The following is a 14,271-nucleotide window of genomic DNA, read 5'->3' as shown; positions in this document are numbered from 1 at the left end:
GGATGGTTTGTGAGAGAGAGACTAAGCTCTTCACTCCCTCTCCTTATGAAGCCATCACAGCCACACCCATGACTACCATTAAACCACCAATGGATTAATCCATTCACTAGGACATAGTCCTCTCAATTTAATCACCTCTTTGAGGCTCCACCTTTCAATTACCATAACAGGATTTCCCACCCTAACACTGTCACAATGGGGATTAAGTTTGGGGGACACAATTCAATCCATAACATTCTGCACCTGGCCCCCAAAGTTCATGTCCTTCTCACAGGTAAATACATTCGTTGTATCCCCAAAGCCTCATTTCAATTCACAAGTCCAAAGTTCAAAGTCCCATCTGTGAAATCAAAACAAGTTATCTACTCCCAAGATACAGTGGTGGGACAAACATAGGGTACATATTCCCATTCAAAAAGGGAGAAATAGATGAAAATATAAAGGGGTAACAGCTCCCAAGCAAGTCCAAACTCTAGCAGGGCAGGCATTACATTTTAAAGCTGGTGAGTTTTCTACCTTGACTCAATGGTTGGCACCCTCTCTTTGCTGGTATGGGAGGTAGACCTCCAAGTCCTCGGGCAACACTGCTCCTATGGCTTTCCTGGTCTCCAGCCATGCTTCAGCTCTTCCAGTCTGGTGCTGCACGCTGATAGCTCTACAGTTCTAGGATCTCCATGGCAGTCCCACTCACAGGTCCATTAGACATGTCCCTGGTAGAGATTCTCTGCTGCAACTCAGACCCCACATTTCCACACGGCATTGCTTTAGTTAAGGCTCTATGTGGTGACTCTGCCCCTGTGACAGATCTCTTCCTGGGCCTCCAGACTTTTCCATACATCATTTGAAATGGAGGTGGAGGCTTTGGTGTAGCCCTGGCATTCTGCAAGCCTGCAGACTTAACAATACATGGATGCCACCAAGGGTTTCTGCTTGTGTCTTCTGAAATTGTGGGTCCAACAACACCTGGGGCCTATTTAGTCACAACTGGGGCAGCAGGAGCAGCTGGAGCATCCAGGATGCAGGGAACAGTGTCCCAAGGTGGCCCTGGGCAGCAAGCCTGTAGAGCATGCCTCGGGCCTGTTCTCTGAAACCATTCTGTCTGCCTAGGCCTCTAGGCCTGTGATGGGAAGGGCAGCCTCAAAGATCTTTGCAATGCCACTAAGACCTTTTTCCCTTCTCTTGACAATCGCTTCCTTCTGTCCTCATCTCCTTAGCAAACGGTCTCTGGGCTGCACATTTGCTTTTCTCCCCGGAGCAGACTTTCTTACTCTTGAAGCAGCCATGCTGAGAGTTTTCCAATTTTTACCCTCTGCTTCCTTTTTGATTATAGATTCTACCTTTACATCATGCCTTTTCTGCCATAACTCAGTGTAGGCTGTTGCAAGTAGTCATGCGGCTTCCTGAATACTTTGCTGCTTAGGTATTTCTTCCACCAAATACCCTGGGTCAGCACCTTCAAGTTCCACATTCCATAAGACTTTTGCGCATGAACAGAATGCAGCCAGGTTCCTTGCCAGTTCATAGCAAGGGTGATCTTTGCCCCAGTTTCCAATAAACTCCTTCTAATTTCTACTTGAGACCTCCTTAGAATGGTCTTTATGATATATATTTCTTTCAGCATTCTAGTCGCCACTATTTAACCAGTCTGTAAGAGGTTCCAGACTTTCCCTGGCTTTCTTGTCTTTTAAGCTCCCACCAGCATCTAGACTTTTTCTGGCCTGCTTCTCTAAATTCTTCCAGCCTCTGCTCAAATCCCAGTTCCAAAGCTGTTTCCACATTTTCAGGTATTATAAACATCTCACTTCGCTCCTACCAATTTTCTGTATTAGTCAGTTTCTGTTACTAGTAATAGAAATACTTTTAACTAAGCAATTTATAATGAAACAAAATTTGTTGCTTACAGTTTTGGAGGCTAGGAAGTCCAAAGTCCAGGGAACACATATGGTGAGGGCCTTGGTAATGGTGACTACACAGCAATGCAGAGTATCACATGGTGGTTGGCTTGTAAGAGACTATAATCCTCACATGCTGTCCTTATAAAGCCATTATAGCCATGTCCATGACCACCATTAAACTATCAATCCATTCACTAGGGCATGGTCCTCACAATCTGATCACCTTTTCAAGGCCCCACCTTTCTATTACAATAGTAGGATTTCCCATGCTCTTTTATTTATTTATTTATTTATTTATTTATTTATTTATTTATTTATTTATTTATTTATTTATTTATTATTTCCCCACCCTCTTAACACTATCACAGTGGGGATTAAAAACTAACACATGAGACTTTGGGGGATACAATTAAATTCATAGCATGACTCAACTCTAAGCTGTTTTTAAGAAACCCACTTTAAATATGACACTATAGGTAGGTTATATTGGAAAAATATACCATACAAACACAAATCAGAGGAAAATTAGAATGACTATATTAATTTCAAGCAAAGTAGACTTTACAAGGACAATTACCAGGTATATCGAGAGACTTTAATGAATAAAGGGTTAAGTCAATAGAAGATACAATAGTTGTAAATGTGTATACATCTAACAACAGAACTTCAAAATGCATGGAGCAAAAGCTGAAATAACTGAAAGGATTGGAGCCTTTAAAAGTCCTCTCTCACATCAATAAAAAAAAAGTAGACATGAAATCAGGAGTACTTGGAAGATCTGAAAAACACATCAACCAACAGGATCCAAAAGACATTTAAAGAACACCTAACAACAGCAGCAGCAGAATGTGTCGTATGTACATGATAAACTACATCTTGGGTCATAAAATAAACCTTCACATATTTAAGTGAATTGAAATCATATGAAATATGTTCTCTGGCCATAATGGAATTAAACCAGAAAATAAGTGGCAGAAAGATACTGGGGAAATCTTCAAATAAATGACACACTTCTACATAATCCACTGGCCAAGTGGAAGCCTCAGGGGAAATTAGAAACTATTTTGAGTGGAGTAAATGTGAAAACACAACATATCAAGTTTTGTGGGATGAAGCCAGAGCAGAGCCCAGACGGGAGTTTATAGCATTAGATGGCACGTATGTTAGAAACTCAGCAGGAAAGGGTCTCAAGCATTAAGCTGATAGGAAACATAGAAGGCCATAGGACAGAGGCTGGAGAGACTTTGTGGAGATGCACATCCAAACTACCACGAGATCCCATTTCCCCTTGGGCAAAGTTTAAAAGATCAAGACAAGATGATGAGGTATTCAAGAAGCATATAACGTGCCCACCATTTTGGCTCAGCCCGGCGTTTCCCGGCATCTACCACCAGGGGTGCGGATGAGTTTACGTGCCTTTCTTGGGGCGTTGTTTGGATAAAATGGAATCACATCTACTAAGAGGGAAACGGCTGATGAAACCGTGGTGTGTTGGTTCTGTGGGACGCCGTGGAGTCGTTGAAAAGAATGGGAAAAGGTGTACCGCCTGGCACGGGATCCTAAAGACACACTGAGTTAAGAAAATCCATCGCAGAACGATAAACATGGCTACACTGAAAAAGTCACAAACAAAAAGCACATTTTGTGTGTCCATGTTTGCATTTCTAAAAATGGATAGAAGATGTCTAAAAGGTACACACCAAATGACAGCAGTGATTACCTCAGGAAAGCAGACTGGGAATTGTCTGCAGGGCAGGAGGGATGGCTGAGTCCTCGTCCGGTGTGCGCATTTGAATCTTTTGGAAAGAGAACGTATTCGTTGTCACCGCTTAAAGAGAAAGGTCATCTAACAGCGGGAAATAAAGATGGAGACAGGGGACCTTTAGGGGCATAAAGGACTGTGTGACGGTGGTGCCGCTGTCACAGCTGGGAGCCTGCAGCAGCAGGAGGTGCGGGGTAGGAGGAGGGAGGCCGTGGAGGCCATGGAGGCCGCTGGAGTGCCAGGGATGGGTGGCCGGGGGAAGGGGTACGGGGTGGGGCACAGCTTGGGGCCTGGATGGAGGATCCAATGACAGGGATGCAGAGATGGCCTCAGGAGGAGGGACCAGAGAGGCTGGTGGGGGGAGGCGGCGAGGGTCTAAGGACGCTGGGGCTTCCGGCAGGGCCGTGACCCTCCGGTGCAGGGCTTCCCATGTCGACCGGATCGATCGGCAGTCCTGCATTGTCACTCAGCGCTTGTCTTGTCCTCCCTATTTGATGTGCCCGGGCCTGCAGGGACGCTGCACTTGCCCCTGTGAAGGACAGGCAGGTGCTTCGTGCATCTCATGCGAGGCGCTGGGTGTGGCCCCCTGGGTGACAGTGACAGGCTCAGAGCAGCGGGGGCTGCCGCCCTGTGGCGCCAGGGGCGGAGCCTGCGGTCCTGCGCATAGTGGGGCGACGAGGGGGCCGGCCCCAGACCCCGCTGCTGGGAAGTCGCCGTCGGTCCCACGTTGGGAGCCAGAAGTCGGTCCCCCAAAGGCAGGGCGCTGCTAAATAAGGGCGACTGAGCCAGCGGCGCGCCCAGGTGCCGTCGCCATGACCCCGCATCTGCTCAGCCGCGCGCGGGGCTCTGAGGCCGGGGCCGCAGGGTGCAGGGATTCGGGGGTCGTCTTCCCGCGGTCACTCTCGCCCACACCTTCCAGAACGCTGCCTACCCCTCCGGGTCCGGCCGGGCCCCCACCCCCCTGCGCCGGCGCAGAGCTGGGCCGAGGACCACCCCGCCCCGCACGGAGAGCCGGCCTGGCCCGGGGACACGCGTGTCGCGGCCCGCGCGACGCCGCGCAGAAGGGACGGCGGCCTGGCGCGATCCGGGAGGGACACCCCCGAGGGGGGGTGTCATCCGCCCGGCCACCGCGTCCCCCGAGCTCGGGCGGGCTCCTCTGGGGCAGGGACCGGGTGCGACGCGTCGGCGAAGGAGCGCGCGCGGCAGCCGGGAGTGAACCGGTCCAGCGACACCGAGCGGGAGGGGAGGGGACAGCCCGTCGGCCGCGGCGGAAAGCGCGCAGGTGCCTAGCTGCCGCGGCGCCCCCCCCCCCCCGCCATGTCCCCGCGCGCCCCCTCGTCCTCGTCCCCGCCGCCTGTCCCCGGCGCCGCGCGTCGCTTCCTGACCCTCCTCCTTCTCGTTCTCTTTAACGTCTTCCCACCAGTGACTTCTGCGCCCGGAGCACAGAGCGCGTCGCTGCTCTTCTTTCTGGCCCTCTTCATCACAGCACCTTCCACCCGCATTCCTGTGACTTGGTTTCCACAGCACTCTCTAAGCTCTTCTTGGCCCAGGGGCCTGGTTTGGGGATGTGGAGGCTGAATTAGGAACGGAGCTTGGCCTTGGGGTCTGAAGATGGGCAGGAACAGTGGTGGCACCTTCAAGACACGTGGTGCCTTTCCTTGCCTGGGTCTCAGTTTCCCCGGTACCCTGGAGTTGTGAAGACAAATGAGCACAGTGAGAGGGTCCTGCATAGGGCCAGGCACACAGCAGGTGCTCAATAAATGAAAAGATGTGGTTGATAAAAGTATCGATGGGACCTGGTCCCGGAGCTCGTGGAGCTCTTGATAGAATTACAGCGGATTTTTCTTTTTAAGTGAAGGGTCCATTTCTGGACTTAGAGAAGTTTTTTCCCCTTGAGTTTTCTGCTTCCACATTTGAGCTTTTGAGCCTGGAAGAGTGATTTGATTTTCTGCATCGGTTTCCTTGCGCAGGATGGATGGGAATCAAATTCTCCACCCCCCCACCGCCTCCCAGAAGTGTGGTGCGGATGAGAAAGCGGCCTTCCTGAGCTGGAAGATGAAGTGAGGTGCGCAGAGGAAGGCCTGGCAGAGGGGCCTGGGGGCATCTTCTCCTCTCTGTCCCGGGAGAGGGTGGGCTTCCTGCAGGTTGGGACTTTGGATGACCAGAAACGTCTGAGAAGCTCTTTCTCACATTGCTGCCCACTCCATCCCTGGAAAGGCGTGCAGGAAAAAGCCCACACTTTCAGTCCCCGACCCTACACCCAGCACTTCAGTCCAATCTAATTACCTGCCTTGTCCCTGAACACGCCTGTGTGGTCCCTGAAACCTCTCCTGCCTGTCCACACATTTCCCATCCTGAAGGGTCCAACCCAAATGTTGTCCCCTCATGTGCCCTTCATCTCTGCTACATCCCCAGCTGGTAGGGAGCTGTCCCTTCTGGGCCCTAGTGTGGCACTCTACACAGGAATGTGTCTTGCGAGTTGTGTCAGGTGTAGATGAAGGCCTCCCAGCTCTCTGCTGTGGTTGTGGCTTGCTCAGCCTCATTGGACCTGACTCCCCTCCCAGTGAGGGTGATGACCACTGTGCTGAGGTCACCTGGTGTGAAGGTATGGGCTGTGGGCAGGTACAGGACACAGAATGGTGCCTGGCACAGGGGGAGTGCTCGATAAATGTTACCCATGATGTTGGTGCAAGGGCAGGGTGGGCAGGCTGTTCTCTGAAGGGCAGATAGTGCATGTCAAAAGACAAAATCACAGCAAATTTAGTTGTAGATCTAATTGGACTTTATTTTTGATTTATGAATCTAGATAGCCTCCATTCTACAAAATAGAATGGGAGCTCCCACTGGGCAACAGTGCAACAGCAGGTTTGTAAGGTGGGAACAAGGGAACAGAGCAACAGAGAAAAGCTGATGGGTGAACATCAGGTTACTTCAGGTTCCTCTTCTGTGAGGGTTAAAGGGGAGGAGACTTCCTTCCTACTCTACTGACTCAGGTAGACTGAAATCTACTTTCAGGTAAGACTAGTCAGTTTCGAGATCTATTTGCTTCCTTAAAGTTTCAGTTTGATTATGTGGCATTCAGCAAGAATGACTCCATTTTGGTTTGGTCTGTTGGGACCTAATGCAGGAGATCAGTTCAAAACAATGGCCTCCGTCATTTCTGTCTAATATTTCCCCTCTTTCAGTCACACTCTCACTTTAGGGCATTAGTGCTACTTTTATTTACCATCATTTTGGGTTTCTGGTCTCAACATGTCATTCACACGGTACAGTGTTCTCATGATGATGCATTTCCTTGAGGTTTTCTTGTCATTCCAGCTGAAGAGAGACCACTTGACATTCGATGAATGGCTTCATGCAAACATTTAAATCTTTGAGAGAATTCAGCACACCAGGGAGACTACTATTATAACCATCATATGGATAATACCAAGAGCTCGGAGTATGCTCCTAAGCCAGGGTCTCCATGAACCAAACCAGCTAAAATCAAATAGATCAAAGAATGAGCCAGATGAGGAGTCTACCCATTTTAACCAACTAATCTCTTCACTAATGTTTTGCAACTGAATCTCTACAACACCCAATGTATTTATCCACGTACAAGAAGTGTCAGCAACTGCACAGACTCCTCTCTGTTCAGCTAGTAGGTAGCAATTCTATTATCTAGCATTCCATTACCAGGTTAAGTTAAAGCAGACAGTGCGAACAGTGGATCTAGAAGTCTAATTTTATAAAAGGGACCACTAGAACAATTTGAACAATTTGAGTTAGGGATGTTGCTAAAATTAGCCACTGGGTAGACTAAAGGATATCTTTATGTCATGCAAAGATTGGGTTTTCCATGACAGATCCATCATTGTCAAGTTTTCCACAGAAGCTACTGATTGTGAAATTCGAATTATGACATTATCCTGCCAAGTGAAAGAGGTAGGCATAAGCAAGGAAACAAGAGAGTTGAGAGTCTCATTATCATGCGGAGTCTTGTTCTGACCTCTTGGGAAAACCTCTTCACAGCATGACGTTGTCACTTTCTAATTCTGGTTAGCAGTTTGAATGCCTCTGGATATGGCATCGGGTGGTTTGGTGAGCTCTCTGTGTGGCTCACACATCAGGCATGAGACCCCCTGAAATTTATATTGAATTGTCCGGCTTCAACTTGCAGGGCTTCAGGAAAAGAACAGTTCTTTTTAAATTTAATTTAATTTTACTTATTTATTAATATTATTGTTATTATTTTTTCACATTTGCTGTTCTCATCACTTAAACTCTACACTGGAACTAATTTGCTGTCCTTCATTTCTAAAATGGGGGAACTCCCTGTGGGGACCAGCACTTGAGCTCTGTGGTTGAGCTAATTTGCTGCTTTGCTGCTGATTCTCTGAGGAAGGCATTTTGTGCAGCTCGGATTTTAATTGTTGACCTTGTAAGCTTTTCTGGGTCTTCTGAGGTCTGGTGCACCTAGGTTTTGTGGAAACTCTGGGCCTGAATCTTTTCAGCAAACTGTTCCCCCTGCAATTCTATATTCCTGACCAGTCTCCACTGAGTGGTCCTGTGCTGATTGTAGGGCAGATCAGCTGTCCATGCTGGGCCCCAGTGTTCCCCTGGTGAACCTGTCTCCCTCTCTGCCCACATTCCAAACACTTCCCATGGGACTCATCGGCCTCTGAGTGGCTCCTTTTTTCAGTTGTCTGGGGCCCCACACTTCCATGTGGGTCCACAGGAACCCTGTTAGTGCTCTTGCTGGCCTAGGGGCCACCAAGGCCTCTTCTCCCCTGCAGACTGTAAGCAACTTCACACAAAGGGCACAGCTACAGCTTTTGCCAGCTCCTGCTCCTTGTGCTCACCAGGACCAGCCTTAAAGAGGCTGGGGCTTGAAATGGTGGCAGTGGTTCTTTCTTTCTCTCATCATGGTGTCTCCTGCCTTCATCCACTCTGTGGGTCTCTCCTCCTCTTCCCCTGAGCTCTGGCGGCCCCAGGAATTCAGTCTACAGGTACATTATAAAAACTTAAAAACAATGAATAGGGCTGAAATTTAATAACAAGAATGCTATAGTTTTTCTTCTGAAATATAGCTCTCTCTATAGTCACCCTCATTTCTGCCAAAAATAATCAGAGTAAGACTAATTTGTTTGCAAAATAAGTTTAATCTAATCAAGTTTGCCTGATCATTTACATAAGTGCAGCAAGAATAGTGATTGATCACAAAGTCTCGTAAGTTCGCTTTCTTGAACTTTTGATAAGGAATCTCAGATTGGACTATTATAAACTTCTTGAGGCTAGGAAGCCAGACCACGGCAGACTTCAGACTTCACTTGTGTGAGTCTGAAGATGTAATATACATGAATGTGTAAATTCATTCTATGAACACTCTCAATACTACATCTCAGTCAATGCCTTGGCAACATAACCAATATTTCCAATTGTATCCTGTTATAAAGAGAGCACATTCTTATTGAACTTGTGCAAATAACTATTTTACTATAAAAATGAGATATTCACAAATAGTTTCCAAAATCTGGAGAGTTGAGGTAGGGCAGAAAAAGTAAATGTTTCAATTTTTGTTCACAAAAGTATACTTTGTCACATTGCTGTAAGCTATAGATAGCTTAAAAGAAAAACATGTTTCCTTAAATCTGGAAAATGAAACATTTAAAGAACCTGCAAAATTTCAAATTGAAAAAATCCTGAAAACATTATCCTCATCAGTTCATTCAGTCCCATGTAATTAATTCTTGTTCTGGTTGATCCTGGGTAGCAATTTCATGAAGCCATCAGTTTCTTCATTAGAGTTCTGAAAATTCTTACCCGGTCCAATGGTACGATCTTAAAACTATGAGGAAAAATCTGTATTCCAGTGTACTTGTCAAAGTCTTTTCCATGAATCTTCTTGAAGAAGTGATTTTGAACCATAGCTGATTGCAAATATTTTTACGGAAGAATTAAAATAATAACTATGAATGACAAAGACTCAGAATGGTCATGGTTGAAAATCTGATGAGAGTTCATTATAATTAGGATTGACAAGAAAATTTGGTTATTTCTGTGACATAAACATTTTAACATAGTAGCCAAAATTATGACTGATAGCATTATATTTCTAGAAATCGCATGCAATTTTTGGAACACTCATAAAAATAACATACCCCATAAATATAACTTGAAGAAGGTTAGAATCTCTTATTAATTGGCAATGCTTCCCATACAATTAACATACTAAATAAGCCTAATTAGTTTAATATCTCTCTTTCGCAAGATGAAAGACACATCCTTTGGGGCTTTCCAAGGGCCCAACTGGAAAACTCCAAAGTTAATTCCAGATCAAAAAGATTTACTTTAGAATTTAATTTTGGGAAGTTGGTCAAAAATGTCAAAATGGTTATCTATTTATTTTTTATTGAAACATAATTGATTATGCATATTTCTGGGGTACAGAGTTGAATATCTATACCTGTGTACGATATGTGATGATCAAATCAAGATAATTAGCATGTTCATCATTACAAAACATAATCGTTCTTTGTGTCCATTAACCAATTTCTCCCTAACCCCTCTCCTCCTCCCCCTTTCCCACCACTAGTGACCACAGTTCTGTTCTCTCCTTCCAAAAGTTCAATGTATATTGTATTCTTTCTTTTCTTTCTCTTCCTCTCTTTCTTTCTTTCTTTCTTTCTTTCTTTCTTTCTTTCTTTCTTTCTTTCTTTCTTTCTTTCTTTCTTTCTCTCTCTCTCTCTCTCTCTCTCTCTCTCTCTCTTTCTTTCTTTCTTTCTTTCTTTCTTTCTTTCTTTCTTTCTTTCTTTCTTTTCTTTCCTCCCACTTATAAGTGAAGATGTGGTATTTCTCTTTCTGTGCCTGGCTTTTAAAAAAATATTTTATTTTATTTTATTTTTTGAAACATAATCATGTATCTGTGGAGTACAGTATTGAATATCAATACTTGTGTGCAATATGAGATGACCTTCTGATCCTGAGGATAGTCATTTTGAAATAACCTGAGTGGACAAAAAAAAAAGGAAAAAATAATTTTAAAAAATGAAGAAAATCTAAGAGAGCTAGCAGACAACCTTAAGCACACAAACATCTGAATCATGGGTGTTCCAGAAGGGGAGGAGAAAGGAAAAGGCATGGAAAACCTATTCAACATAGATTAAAATAATAACAGAAAACTTCTCAGGTATAGGGAGAGACACAGACCTTCAGATCCAGTAGGCTCAAAGATCCCCAAACAGATTCAACCCAAAAAGATCCTCTCCAAGACACATTATAGTCAAACAGGCAAAGCTCAAGGACAAAGAGATAATCTTAAAAGAAGCAAGAGAAAAGCATCAAGTCAACTATAAAGGAGTTCCCTTCAGACTAACAGCAGACTTCTCAAAAGAAATTCTACAGGCCAGAAGAAAATGGTATGATATACTCAAAATACTAAAAGAAAAAAACTGCCAGCCAAGAAGACTATACCCAGCAAGGCTATCCTTCAGAAATGAGAGAGAAACAGTGTATTTTCCAGACAAACAAAAATTGCAGGAGTTCACCACCACATGACCAGTCCTACAAGAAATCTTCAAGGGAGTCCTGCATCTGGAATGTGAAAAACAATTATTACTATCACAAATACACACACAAAAACAAAACTCACTAGTAGAACAAAAATGCAAATGAGCAAGAGAAAGAAACCAAACCTTACCACCACAAAAAAAAAACATAATGACAATGTAATAATGCCCCTGCTTTATTTCTGACTTTAGTAATTTCTGTCTTCTCTCTTTTTCTTGGTCAGTCTAGATAAAGACCAAAATTTGGCCTGCAAATTTTGTTGATCTTTTTAAAGAGTCAAGTTTTGGTTTTGTTGAATTTCTCTATTGTTTTTTAATTCCCTATTTCATATATTTCTGTTGTGATCTTTGTTATTTCCTACTTATATTTGCTTTTGGTTTAGTTTGCTCTTCTTTTTCTATTTTCTTAAGGTAGAAGTTTCCATTACTGCTTTGAGATTTTTCTTATTTCTAATACAGGTGTTTACAAGTATAAATCTTCCTCTAAGCACAGCATGAGCCCTGCATCCTATAAATTTTGATATGTTGTGCTTTGATTTTTACCTCAAAATTCTTTCTAATTTCTCTGTGGTTTTTCTTTTTACCCATTGTTTACTTAAGAAGAGTGTTGTTGAATGCACACAGTTGTGAATTTTCTAAATTTCCTTCTGTCATTGTGGTCAGAGAACATATTTTCTATGATCTTAGTCTTTTTAAATGTATTAAGATTTGTTTTGTGGCCAAAAAAAAAATTACAAAATAAAAAAATGTAATAATTGTATGTGGAGTATGCCTAAAGCAAATGTACCTCACAGGGCCTGGTTTTCCAAAGCCTTACAGTTTCAAATATTGACCTTGCAAAGGACAGGAAATTTTCCCCAGGCTATATAGTCTCTGTTGTAAGATAAAGAATTGTTAACACAGCAAGATTGCTGGCTCAAAGACAGACAGGCTACTGACTAATATGTAAAGATACTGGGAAATTGGGCCAGCCCGTGGGTCACTCGGGAGAATGTGGTGCTGAGAACACCAAGCCAAGGGTTAAGATCCCCTTACCGGTCATCTTTAAAATAAAAAAATAAAAAAAAAAGATACTGGGAAATTGCTGTAAGGAGGGAATGTTTGCTAAAATCAAGCTTTTGTTGCAAATTGCATTATGCAATGTGACCTTTCCTGTCTTACTGAATGTTACCAGCTTCTATTGTTAAACTTGTTAAACTGTACTTAGCAAAAACCCCACTTATGTTCTCTTCCTGTAACTTCCTGGTCTGGAGAATAAATGTGGGAAGAGAACCCCAATTCGTGGTTAATTTCCCAAATGGAAGGAATGCTTCTATCTTGAGGGTTCCAGGAGATTAACTCTTTTTGGGGGCTTCTCACTGCCCAGAAGAGGTGGGCTTTGAGTAATCTTTGGTGGCTCCATCACCCAGGGGAAAAGGGGTGACAAATCCTTGGGAGGCAAAGCAACAATTGTACATATTCATGGGGTACAGAGTGATATTTCAATACATGTGTACTATGTGTAATGATCAAAGCAGGGTTTTTAACATGTCCATCACCTCAAACATTTATCATTTCTTTGTGTTGGGAACATTTGAAATCCTCTTCTCTAGGTATCTAAAAATATAAAATAAATTATTGTTAATTATAGTCACCTAACAGTGCTGTGGAACACTAGAACTTACTCTAAGGATCCCATTTTTTATGTTGAAACTTAGGTCTCTCAAAGTCAAGATAAAAGCCTAAGAGAGAAATGCCACAGGGTTGAGTCATGTAATGCTTTCACAGTAACTGTTGCACAAACATTTTCTTGAGGCTCGTGGGTGCCACCCTGTGCTGTGTCCGGCTTACCCTAACACGGGAGTTTTACTTTTTGGAGGCAAGTGCTCTAAAAGCTTTTAAGTGCTGATGCTCACTAGTCAAGTTGTGGCTTTGGCTATGGAATTCCTTTTTTTTTTTTTTTTAAAGATGACCGGTAGGGGATCTTAACTCTTGACTTGGTGTTGTCAGCACCACACTCTCCCAAGTGAGCCACGGGCCAGCCCTGGCTCTGAGATTCCTTTGAACAGTGATTTCCCCTACTTAAGTGCACAAGGGAAATAAATGAAGAGGACTGATATGGGTTGACTGTGTCCCCCAAGTTTTATTTATTAGAAACTTAATCCTCACCATGACTCTTAAGAGAGTGGGAAACCCTATTATGGTAATTGAAGCGTGGGGCCTTGAAGAGGTGATTGGATTGTGAGGACTATGCCATTGTGAATGGATTGATCCATTCTTGCAATAGTGGGCATGGCTCAGATGGCTTTATAAGGAGAGTGAGAAGCTTAGGCCTCTCTCTTGTTCCTGTCATTCTCACAATGTGACACCCTGCATCACTGTAGAGTCACTACCAAAGAAGGACCTCACCAGATGTGTTTCCCGGACTGTGGGCTTCCCAGCCTACAAACTGTAAGAAATAAATTTCATTTCTTTATACATTACCCAGTTTCAGGTATTCTGTCACAAGCAACAGACATGGACTAATACAAGGACAGAACACAAAATCCCTGCAAACTTCCATAAGCTGAGTTCACACCCCTTGTAGCAATTGCCATGTACTGCCAGTTTCTGTCTGACCCAGTCAGACACCTGAGGCCCCCCTGCAGGACCCAGACCTGTTTCTGCTGTGCCTTCCACTCTTGCCAGGGACTCATCAACCCCTGCAATCCCCCAAAGGCCACATGCTCTCTCACAGCACAAGCTAACTCCAGATTGGAAAGAAAAAAGATCAGGGGCTCAATGCAAATAAGAAGAGTCTGACCGGAGGGGACCTAACAACCCTCAGGGCTCTGTGGGGAACAGGGGATCTCAAGAGGGGCCAACTCTCCTGTGTTGTTTTCCTTGTGGGGTCTCAAAGTGCTCAGCAGTGTCCTTCACATCCCTTTGTCGGTGGCCAGAACCGTCAAAGACAAAATAACAAGTTTAGTTGTAGATCTAATTGGCTTTTGTTTGTGATTCATGAATGGGGCAGCCTCTGTTCTACAAACTAGAATGAGAGTGCCCACTGGGCGATAATGGAACAGCAGGTCGGGAACAAGGGAAC

This window comes from Cynocephalus volans, chromosome 1, assembly GCF_027409185.1.
Source record: "Cynocephalus volans isolate mCynVol1 chromosome 1, mCynVol1.pri, whole genome shotgun sequence".
Taxonomy (NCBI): Eukaryota; Metazoa; Chordata; class Mammalia; order Dermoptera; family Cynocephalidae; genus Cynocephalus; species Cynocephalus volans.
This window is presented reverse-complemented; position numbering follows the sequence as displayed.